This window comes from Stigmatopora argus, chromosome 20 (genome assembly GCF_051989625.1).
Source record: "Stigmatopora argus isolate UIUO_Sarg chromosome 20, RoL_Sarg_1.0, whole genome shotgun sequence".
Lineage (NCBI taxonomy): Eukaryota > Metazoa > Chordata > Actinopteri > Syngnathiformes > Syngnathidae > Stigmatopora > Stigmatopora argus.
The window spans coordinates 13053503-13065733 of NC_135406.1; the positions used below are offsets into that span (position 1 = coordinate 13053503).

General features: G+C 41.1%; 1 long non-coding RNA gene and 1 other non-coding gene across 3 annotated transcripts; both read right to left on the reverse strand.

Annotated features, from left to right (window-relative positions):
* Positions 1-2948: 2948 nt before the first annotated feature.
* trnai-aau (transfer RNA isoleucine (anticodon AAU)) lies at positions 2949-3022 on the reverse strand. Its single transcript has one exon. It is a non-coding gene; the product is annotated as a tRNA-Ile (tRNA).
* Positions 3023-6057: 3035 nt separating this feature from the next.
* Positions 6058-11106, reverse strand: LOC144065655 (uncharacterized). 2 transcript variants are annotated; one of them, XR_013297234.1, is made up of 3 exons: positions 10820-11106; positions 10650-10760; positions 6058-9985 (listed from the first exon to the last, which is right to left on the reverse strand). It is a non-coding gene; the product is annotated as an uncharacterized LOC144065655 (long non-coding RNA). The 2 variants fall into 2 exon arrangements; XR_013297233.1 differs by having other exon boundaries at positions 10650-11106.
* Between the last annotated feature and the right edge of the window lie 1125 nt (positions 11107-12231).

The window sequence follows — 12231 nt, forward strand, 5'->3', positions numbered from 1 at the left end:
AGAGGGGGGGACCCGGCTATTTGGAAGGCTCGTTCGGGCAATTGTTTAATTCTGACACAGAAGATGAGGAGTTTGAGGGATTTGAAGGTGATGATGACTTGAGTAAATTGTAAAATGTCCAAATAAAGGACTACCGAACTCAGTTTTGCTTCCGTTGCCTTTTTAAAGCGTGTTTTTAGCATGTGGGTGTAGCGAGGAAGAACTATATTTCCCAGCATTCACTGTGCACCGGAACCCGGAAATAAGCTGCTTCCGGTAGCCAGCGCTATTGCGTTTCAATCTTAATCCATATGAAATATAGAATATATATGCGTCAAATGAAATGGTGCGTGCTTTGTGTGTCTAAAATACAGAAAATGTTGGGTTCATTCTGGGATGTTACTATATGTTCATTTGGACTTAATAGGTAATGAAGCTATAATTTAAATTGTGCCATACGGTTTGGACCAAGTGCACTTTCCCCCAGTCTTCCTGTCGGGGCCAGTCAATTGTTTTCATAACTATGGACTGAACAGGACAACAAGTTCCAGGCCAGACAGATGATCTACAAGGACTCTTAAACTGCTTTGTCTCGGAATCCTGCAGATGGCGATAAATCGAATCAAACTTCCGAGAATACTCACATTATTGTTCAAATATACTGTTGCTCTGTTTACCTTATAAAGAAATTATTATGCTTACTGGTGCAAATTCTAATGCCGTTGTTTTGATTTATGATCCGCTCGGGTCTCTTTTTATGCTTATCGTGCAAATTCTTCCGCAGGTGTTCCGATAAAAACAGATTGTTGTGACAGTTGTTTTTATAACCTTCATGATGTTATTCGGTTAAGCTTATACAATTGTTCAAAACAGTTGAGACAGTTGTTTTTGCTTATCCAATTGTTTAAATCAGATTACCTTTGAATGTTTTGGTTATGTGCCGCTAAATGGACCGAAAAGTATGCCGCCCGTCAGAATACTCTTGCGAACGAAGCCGCGTTGGGAGTGATTTTCCTTGCAAGTTTGTAAGCAGTTATGTTGAAAGATGTTTTCCAATTTTAATTAAATATTACTAATAATGATTTAAAAGGTTTTAATCATTATTCCAACAGAAATAGCACTCGTTACTGACACTGCGGCGTAAGAAACGATGCGCCAAATATGCGTGAAAATACGGTAAGTACTCAATATTGCAGAAATGTATACCAAAACATGACTTTGAGTCACATATTAAGGCCCATTTTGGAAATTGTTTAAAAAGTCTCCTGGGTTATAGACGCTGGAGCAATTTTTCTTTTTCCAGTATGATTTATTTAGTTCAAATTTGCATTTTCAGTACTCATGATTGACAGTGACACATTGCAGTTGTTTTTCCCAATTGTTAAAACAGAAAATCTGAATACATAACAGGTACGCTAGCGGATAGCAAAACATAGGTACGCTAGCAGCTAGCATAACATACGCTAGTGGCTAGCATAACATACGCTAGCGGCTAGCTTAACATACGCTAGCGGCTAGCTTAACAGGTACGCTAGCGGCTAGCAAAACATAGGTACGCTAGAGGCTAGCATAACATAGGTACTCTAGCGAATAGCATAACATAGACACGCTAGCGGATAGCATAACATAGGTACGCTAACGGATAGCATAACATATGCTAGCGGCTACCATAACATACGCGAGCCTAGTGTCATGCTAGTGCTTTATCGGATGAGGCGTCCAATGTATTGACAAAAAACTGAAAATATACCCTCAAACGAGACTGCACCCTATCACAAGGTGCATTTTATAGTTGTGAAAATACAGTATTTGGGATTTATTCATCAACACTGCTTTGTCTACAAACCTCCTGGGACTTCTTCCATGAAGATCTTGATGAAAGAGTCCTCGCTGAGGGAGCACATATACTGGACGATGTTCCAGTGCTTCAGTTGCTTGTGCAGGCAGATTTCCTCGTGGAGCGGCTGGGAATAACTGTCCACGGAGTGTTTGTTAGTGGCTGTCAAGTGGAGGGACAAACAATCCACTCACGTGCTGTCCTTTTCTGGAAACTTAATGATGGCTGCTAACGTCCCTGCCAGCATACACCACCCCGTCCGTACGTGCCTTTCCCGAGTACCACTTTGTCGCTGTTTTCGTTGATCTAATACATGTACTGGGAAGGGAAATGCGATAAATTATTCTGAATGGCAATTTAAGATTTAATTGTCTCTTCATGGTTATAGAACTATACTTCCATTTGTAAAAGTTAGATTCAAATGTGAAAAAAAAGTGTTGTCATTTAGCGTCTTGGGCAAGTAATTACTCTCCCAAGAAGGGTTCTATGTCACTTGTGGTTAGCTTAGCTTTTAGCGTAAAGTTAAAAAGATATCCATGAAAGAGTGAAAAATGTGATCACAATCCTCAACTATAAATATTTTGTGATGTAATGTTATATTCTAATATTGATAGACATACGCCAACTGTGTCTAATCTCGTATTTGTGCATGCTAGAAATTAGCATGAAAAGCTAAGGTTCAGAACGTTAGCCCACTAGCATTAGCAAGGTAGCCCAGTCAACTTACCAGACGGATAGACAACTCTGTTACAGCATTTTGTTGATTCTATTTTAAGAGTTTTTACATCTTTATTTGGAGATTTTTGCAATTGTGATGACTATTAAGAGTAATTCTATAATCATTTTCTAAAGGCTTCCTCATTGGAGGCTAAGCAAAGTTGAGAAACACTGTTCTGCTCGCTTGAGTATGAAGACAAATTTAATTTCACAACCATTTGGGAAGGAAAGAAATGTGGTGGGAACAAACCTCAAGTATTCCCTCACTAAGATGATTCACATCCTGTGTGGCGTCTTCTGCCTTGTGGAGCAGAGAAGTGACCAGATCACAGAAAATGAGGAAACATCAAGACAAGACGTTATGTTATGGCAAAAGAAGTTGTATTAGGCAATTTCAACCACCACGGAGAGGTCATGGCCCATGTGGGGGTTGAACCCACGACCTTGGCGTTATTAGCACCACACTCTGCCCAACTGAGCTAACAGGCCATGTGCTGAACAACCCAGATTTTTGCGTGATGACCCAAATGCAACACGTCAACTAGCTCAACAGTTATGTTACAGCAAAAGAAGTTGTATTAGGCAATTTAAACTACTACGAAGAGGTCACCACCTGTGCAAGGGTTGAACCCACGACCTTGACCTTGTAAGCACCACACTCTGACCAACTGAGCTAGCCGGCCATTTGCAAATTGGCCATGATTTTTGTGTGATGCTCGTAAATGCAACAAGTCAGCTCGCTAACTGTTGTGTTACGGCAAAAAAAATTGTACTAGGCAATTTCAAATCACTACGGAGAGATCATGGCCTGTACGAGGGTGAAACCCCGACACTGGCGATATTAGCACCACGCTCTGACCAACTGAGCTAACCAGCCATGTGCAAAGTGGCCATGATTTTTGTGTGATGCCCGCAAATGCAAATGTCAGCTAGCTAAACTGTTATGTTACGGCAAAATAAATCATTTTAGGCAATCTTAACTTACTCTAGAGCAAAGGTGTCAAACCCGGGTTGATTCGCGGGCCACATTAACATCAACGCCCTTTCATGTGGGCCGGACCATTTTAGATCTACTATCTAGATTTTTTTATTTTTCTAAATTGGATTAAAATAACTGGATCAAAAGCCCAAATAGTCCGTTTTTATAGATCTAAAGCAATTTTTATTTGAGCTTTTTTTTCTTAGTATGGAAAAATGTCTTTTAATCATGTTCTTTTATTTCAAGTGGAAACGAAATATTTTTTTGAATTGGAAAACGGAAAATATTTGTATATTTAAACTAAAAACACAAAAGAAAAAAATTGGATTAAAAAATTGCAATGATTGATTTTTAAAAGGGGAAAATCAGGAGATGTAATGTACATCTATAATCATTTCCTAAAACAGAAAGTCGGCACTCATGATTTACTTTCCCGGGCCGCACAAAATGATGCAGCGGGCCAGATTTGGCCCCCGGGCCACCTCTTTGACACCCATGCTCTAGAGAGGTTGTGCCCATTCAGTGGTCGAACCCATGACTTTGATGTTTTCAGCACCACACTCTGACTAACTGAGCTAAACAGCAATGTGCTGGCTTTGGCTCGGGTGCGACTGGCGGGTGAGTCGGCACGGAGATGCGGGGAGCTTGGACGGGCGAGGTCGAGGGGGGAGCTTGGACGGGCGAGGTCGAGTGGGGAGCTTGGACGGGCGAAGTCAAGTGGGAGCGGGGAGCTTGGACGGAGGGGTCGAGCGGGGAGCTCGGATGGGCGAGGTCGAGCGGGGAGCTCGGACGGGTGAGGTCGAGCGGGGAGCTTGGACGGGCGAGGTCGAGCGGGGAGCGGCGAGTTGGAATTGAAAGTGCTTCTAATAGGGGACCGAAACGTTTAGGTCTCCCGGGCTGCACTGGCATCTGCCCCCACATCGGAGCCAACTCACCACCAGGTTGTGATCGGTTGACAGCTCCGTCCCTTTCTTTACCCGAGTATCCAAGACATGCGGCTGTCCTGATGCCAAGTGCACATATGGACACCCTTATGCTTGAACATGGTGTTCATTATTGCCAATCCACTACGAGCGCAGAAATCCAACAATAGAACACCACTCGGGTTTCGATCAGGGGGGCCGTTCTTCCCAATCATTCCCTCGAGGTCTCACATAAGCATTGAAGTCCCCCAGCAGAACAAGGGAGTCCCCATAAGGAGCACTCTCCAGCACCCCCTCCAAGGACTCCAAAAGGGGTAGGTACTCTGAACTGCTGTTTGGTGCATGGACACAAATCAGGTGCCGTCCCCCCACCTGAAGATGGAGGGATGCTGGACGTGTCTAACCCCCCTTGAGAGGAGTGGTACCGGAACCCAAGCTGTGTAGTGCTGAGCCAAACTATGTCGAGCCGGAATTTCTCAACATCACGTTCAGGCTCTTTCCCAACCAGGGAGGTGACATTCCACGCCCCAAGAGATAGTTTCTGCAGCCGGGGATCGCCTTCTTTGCCCCCTCTCACAGGTGGTGAGCCCATGTGAGGGGGAACCCACGTCGCCTCTCCGGGCTGTGCCCGGCCGGCCGGGCCCCATGGGTCTAGGCCCGGCTACCAGGCGCTCGCCATCGCTCCCCTCCTCCGGGCCTGGCTCCAGAGTGGGGCCCCGGTGACCCGCGTCCGGGTGAAGGAAGATGTAGTCCAATAATGTTGCTCATCATAAGAGGTCTTCTGAGCCATTCTTCGTCTGATCCCTCGCATCAGACCAGTTTGCCATGGATAACCCTACCCCGGGGTTCAAGGCTCCGGACAACATAGCTCCAAGGGTCACTGGGACTGACAAACCCCACCACCATGATAAGGTAATGATTCGTCGGTGGGGTATTATTAGCTTAAGTGCAAGTTTAAATTCAACATGGTATCTTGATTTGTAAATCCCGGGGCCGAATGTCTCGTACCGCCTTTTTTATTGTAATGGAAATTTTTAAATGCGTAATGGATGACTCTGTGAATAGCAGGACTAACCAAGGCTATGCCAGTCCCCGGCCGAGACCAAAGTTCTTGCGCTGGTGGTCCTCAGGAGCTCTGTCAGCAGGTGGGAATACCCACGTGCTCTCAGTATATCTGCTTCAATGTGATTGATTAGTCTTGTGAGTTACCTTGTAAAGTGTGAAGTGATATTTCAGAAGAAGCAGAGTGGCGCAGCGGAAGCGTGCTGGGCCCATAACCCAGAGGTCAATGGATCGAAACCATTCTCTGCTACAAACATCAGTTCTTTTTGGTAGAAGCAAACTACCCCACTTCCAAGTGTTACCATTGCTGTGAAAATTTGTTCTTGAAAATTATTAATTCGGTAAAACTTCTCCTTTCTCATTTTCTTCTGAGGGATTCCTACTGATCAAAAATCAGCTCGGAAATCTGGCCTGATCGCATCATTTTCACAAGATCGGAATTTGATAAAAAACGCATTGTTTTTTTGAAATGCCTTGATATTCTCATGAAGGCGGAAGTGATACCGCGAAACATGTCAGGTAAGGCCTAAAATTCATTGTGAAAAAGGAACAGAAAATAGTCAAATAGGAAAATTCATTTTTATTTCATTACATTTAGTCCATTTTTCTTTTTGTCATCTATTTCAAATATTAACAACAACAAGTTTTTAATTGCATTCTAGTTTCATACACTTTGAGAGCATGTTCTGGTTCTGGTCTCGGTTTAAAATCATGATTCATCTCATAATATGACAAAAGTATAAGGACATTGTACGACTTATTTATTTATTTTGAGCAAATTCATTATCTTTCACACCATATTTCTTATAATGTTTCTTAGATCCTAGATTCAATATATCAATCATTTTCATTCAAATGTATCATGTTTGAATAACACTCAATATTCTTATTGGATTTGCTTGCAAATTCAATAGACAAAAACTGCAAAATTTCAAATTTCTTAGGCATGTCTTTAACTGTGACGATATTTTCCATATTATTTAGATAGTAAATTAAATAAAATCTTCAACGAAACTCAATTTTCTTATACAGTAATACCTTGACTTACAAGTGTTCCAACATACGAGACAAATTTGAGATTTGAGCATACCAGATGGTTCCCAATTGTGAGTCGGTAGTAAATTAGAACAAATTTTGGTGTTTTTTTTAGGATGGAAACAGATTAATTTGTATTTTGTTCATTTCTATGGGAATAATTGACTTGAGATACGAGTAAATTGACATACTAGCTCAATCCCGCAATAAGATCGTATCTTAAGGTATTACTGTATTTGAATAGTGTGGATCGATATTACACATTAAAAAGTGTAAACAAGATTTTCAGAATGCAAAATACAATTATACTGCGATTACAATGATCTTTCATACAGAAATTGATAAAGCAAGCAAAGCCGTCATTGCCCAATGCTTATCACAACACATTTGTGTCTTTTAAGTCTATCCTTACGACTAAATCTCTGGCAAGAAGCTGAGCAGAAAAAGGGTTTCTGACGGATGTGGGTAATTGTGTTTTTAAGATATTCCTACCACAAATTGAGCAAAAGAGGGCTTTTCTCCTGTGCGGGTTGTTAAGTCTTTTTTTCAGGTTTTTCAATTGTGTAGCTTTTTAATTGGGCGGTTGTAGCGAATCTGTGGCCACAGACTGAGCAGGAAGACATTGTTCTCCGGTGTGGGTTAATAAGTGTTCTTTTAAGCTTTCCTTTGGGAAAATGTTCGACCACAAACAGGAAAATATTTTTTTGCCAGTGTGTCTTTGTAAATCTTTCTTTTGAGAAAAGGCTTTACCGCAAACTGAACATGAAAATGGATTTTCACCTGTGTGTGTTCTTGCATGACTATTTAAGTTTCTCTTCTGTGTGAATCTTTGACCACAAACTGAGCACGAAAATGGTTTTTCACCAATCTGTGTTCTTGTGTGTACAGTGGTACCTCGAGATACGAGCTTAATCCGTTCCGGGACTGAGCTCGTATGACAAGTTACTCGTAACTCGAGGTAAAGTTTCCCATTGAAATGAATGGGAAACAATTTAATTTGTTCCAACTCTCTGAAAAAAACACCAGAAACAGGATATTGGATTGAAAAAAAATGTTTTATTTCTTATAATTCGCCATATATTGACAAAGTAATAAATAACGAGTGGTTTAATAGAAATAAAGTGTTTAATCTAACTAAAATTGGCCGGATTTCGCCGAGGGGAGAGGGGCTTCGTTTTTTTTTTCCCTCCACACAACGCACTCGTAAACAGAACAAACACTCCACCCTCACGTTCGCTATCGATGGGCTGTTTGCTGTCGTACTATTCCCTTCAAAATATTCCGAAAATGATGCACACAAATGTCCTCACAATCGGAGAACGCACGACCACTTGCCAACGAGCAGCAAGCAGTCTTATCAGCGATCGCCCCGCTGCTCATCTTCTTCTTCTTCTTCTTCTTCTTTTTCACCTCAGGCGCCTGAGGATTACCCTCAGCAGCGCTAGGGCTGCCACTGGAACACGGATAAGTTCATCCAGGGAGTTGCCCAAGCCGCGATGGTAGCGTTCGGTCATTAAGGCCGGACAGCGGAGCCATAAGTGTTCAGACGACTCTGTTTCCTCGTCGCACAGGCGGCAGCGATCCGAGTCGGATTTCTCATGGGAGCTACAGGGGCGCTGGCTAGCGGCTCCTTTTAGCTTGTAGCATCTGTGTTCGCGTCCCATCGAACGGCGCCTATGATAGAGTTGCTGCCGGGGATACTTTTGCGAGCACGAGTATACTTCATTACCCAGAAAGCCCTCTTTTCACCGCGCATGCGCGTTGTGCGTTTCCTGGTCTGAATAGCTCATCCGGTGCTCGTAAATATTGTTATACACGAAAGATATGCCAAAAAAAATGCCATGGCAACCTGGCTTGGTCGCATGACGAAACTTTGACCGCATCACGGGCGAATTATTCGATCGAAATTTCCCCCGTAAGACGAGCATTCCGTATGACGAACGGTTGTATGACGAGGTACCACTGTATTTCTAAATTTCCCTTCTCTGTAAATCTTTTACCACAAACTGAGCACGCAAATGGTTTTTCACCCGTGTGTTCTTGCATGATTAATTAAGTTTCCCTTCCGTGTGAATTTTTGACCACAAACTGAGCAGGAAAATGTTTTTTCGCCAGTGTGGGTTCTTGTGTGGTCTTCTAAGTTGTGCTTTAGGGGAAAGGCTTTACCGCAAACTGAGCACACAAATGGTTTTTCACCTGTGTGGGTTCTTGTGTGCATTTTAAATGTTCCCTTGTGTGTAAATGTTTTACCACAAACTGAACATGAAAATGTTTTTTCATCAGTGTGGCTTCTTGCATGACTAATTAAGTGTCCCTTCTGTGTGAATGTTTGACCACAAACTGAGCATGAAAATGGTTTGTCACCCGTGTGGGTTCTTGTGTGTCTTTTAAAATTTCCCTTCCGTGTGAATCTTTGACCACAAACTGAACACGAAAATTGTTTTTCACCAGTGTGGGTTTTTGTGTGATTAATTAAGCTTCCCTTCTGTGTGAATGTTTGACCACAAACTGAACACGAAAATGGCTTTTCACCTGTGTGTGTTCTTGCATGACTAATTAAGATTCCCTTCCGTGTGAATCTTTGACCACAAACTGAACACGGAAATTGTTTTTCACCAGTGTGGGTTCTTGAGTGACTAATTAAGCTTCCCTTCTGTGTGAATGTTTGACCACAAACTGAACACGAAAATGGCTTTTCACCTGTGTGTGTTATTGCATGACTAATTAAGATTCCCTTCCGTGTGAAACTTTGACCACAAACGGAACACGAAAATGGTTTTTCACCAGTGTGGGTTCTTGTGTGTCTTTTAAATGTTCCCTTGTGTGTAAATGTTTTACCACAAACTGTACATGATAAGGGTTTCTCCCCAGTGTGGCTCCTCATATGTGTTTTCAAAGAAGATTTTTTCCCAAAAGTTTTCCCACACTGAAAGCATTTGCAGAATTTGTCGCCACTGGGATTTTTCTTAACATCTTCAACATCATCATCGTCAAAAAGCAAGTCGTTGTCATCTGATAAAGGAGCAATTAAATTTTCTGCTCGCCATCCTTCTGTTGAGCTGCCACTTAGAAGCTCCGCCCCTCTGTTGGCCACGCCCAGATCATCTTCACTCTTGAAAGGCTCACCAGTTGACCATTTGACACATTCCTCGTTTTTGGTTGGAGGTTGCTCTTCTCTTTTGCACTGTTGAGGGAACTCTGGCTCCTCCTCTTTAATTTGGGGCCATCCTGAGGCGTTTACAGGCTCCGCACCTTCGCCGGCCATGCCCAGAACATCTTCCCTCTTCACGAACTCACCAAGTGACCAGGTGAAATGATCTTCCTCCCTTTTGATTGGAAGTTGCTCGTCTCCCATTTGTTGTTGAGGGAACTCTGGCTCCTCCTCTTTGATTTGGGGGAGCTCTTTAAGGCCAACAAAGTCTTGCCCATCAGGACCAAGATATTCTCTGAAACCTGCAAAACACAAAGATAATACGTGTCGCTACATGCAGTCAAAAATGGGGAAACTTTTTTTTCTTACTTTTACACGTTTATTATCACAGCATGGTAGATTATTTTGGAAAGATATATGCCAGAAAAGTCACCTTTCAGGTTCAATCCAATCATCCACTACACAATTTAAAGCCAAAATAGTGGTGAATTCAGATTTTAAATATTTTATCTTTTTATTTTATTTTATGGTCATGTTCTTGAAATGGGTTAAGTACATCCAACTTTTTCTTTTATTTTTTAATGGACATGCGTGAGGTTAATTTACATTGTTTCTTTTTGTGAGGCTGAAAATAATCTGCTTGCAAATGTTGATGTCTTCAGTTGATTATTTTATTTATTTCATATTACAGCAACTTTTGGTTTGAAGGTAAATTTTGAGAAATAATGACGCCTGCAGGTTTTATTCTTTACTTTTCGTAGTGTAAGAAACGAGTTGTTTCATCTTTATTACAGAACTTTTAAAATCATCAAACTGCTGTCAAAGAATGAGTTGGTAAAGAAAACTATAGCTCTATAATTAATACTTTATATATTTGAAGGAATAGTCTTTAAGAAACGTTTAATTGGGAGAGCGATTAAACACAAAGAGTGGCTAAAATAGAATACGAATAAAAAAGAAAAGCACCTTTTGCAAACAGTCGAGACTTGATGGCGTCATGTTCTCCGTGGGGGTGTCTTTTTGGGGGTCCCCTGCTCGAATTGTGTATTTTGCGTACATTTTGCAACATAGTAGGAACTGATGAAAAAATGGGATTTGTCACAAATTCTCACCAAAAACAGGAAAAGTTAATTCACCTGACATTTTCGGGCTTGATATTTGCTTGCTAGACGAAGCGTTAATTTCAAGAGTCGTGTTTCCTCTCTTTGCTAGCAGCTAAACTCGGCTAGGCTAAGCTAAGAACGCCAAAAATGTCACCGTTCATCCAAAAGATTCGAGATTAAAGGATTTTTTGTGTGGTCTCGTATGGATTTCGCACACTTTTATTTGATTAGTCATACGGCTAAGAAGTGATTAAAAAAAGAAGCAAATCGCTTTCCAAAAGTATAGCAAGCGCCGTTTGACAGCAAATGGACGAGACCGCGAGTGGCGATGACGTCATATACAAGCGGCGAAGATTTTGCCTTCAGACGGGAAAAACATAAAAAATAGAAAGGAAAAAAAGAATAGAAATACAAAACATTTTGTGGAAATTTGTGTGAATTATAAACCTTATCTCCAATGGCAAAATTATAACCAACTGATCTTTTTAGTCATTTCGTTTTACAAACTCATACAATCAATACAACCAAGATAATAACGAAATCATTTAATTTATAAATGCCATTCGGGTATAAACTCTGTCAAAATATATAAAGACACAAGCCAAAGTTTTTGCCAGGTTTAACAGTATTAAAATTTAAATATACAAAAAGCTAATTGATGATACGAGTATCGGGATTAATGAATATGCCACTTAGTTATACATACTATTATCCTATTAATATTACAACATGTTTTCATATTTATAAGAAAAATACATGATGCCAATTAATATATATTAACAGGGGTTTGATACTCGTGGACTGCAACATACATAATAGATCAATTTACAAATTGAAAGTTTGAATAAACCTTATGAATGATAATAACACACTTATTTCCGTTAAAAAAGAACACAACGTATTGACAAAAAGCAGCGATTCCGACACTATGTGTCTTTCAAATATAGATTGAATATTACACATACGTGAAACATCTTATTTTGAACGGAAGGTTGGCATTACGGGAAACTGTCTTTCCCATCATGCACCCCTGACCGGAAATTGGATTGGATTGGATAACTTTATTCATTCCGTATTTGGGAAATTTTGTTGTCACAGTAGCAAGAGGGTGAGGATGCAGGACTAGGAAAGGCACTTTAGCCATAAGTAGATAGGTAATAAGTAAGTTAATAAATAAATACATGAATAAATAAATAAGTGTGTTGCTTAGCACATATATACATACATACACATAAATATACATGCATGCATACGGTAGGTCTTAACACTCAGCCATTTTTTTGTTAAAGAGCCTAACAGCTGATGGGAGGAAGGATCTGCGGAAGCGCTCCTTCCTGCAATGAGGGTGCCGCAGTCTATTGCTAAAGGAGCTTTGGAGGTACTCCACAGACTCATGCAGGGGGTGGGAGGTGCTGTCCATGATGGACATCATCCTGGTCAGCATT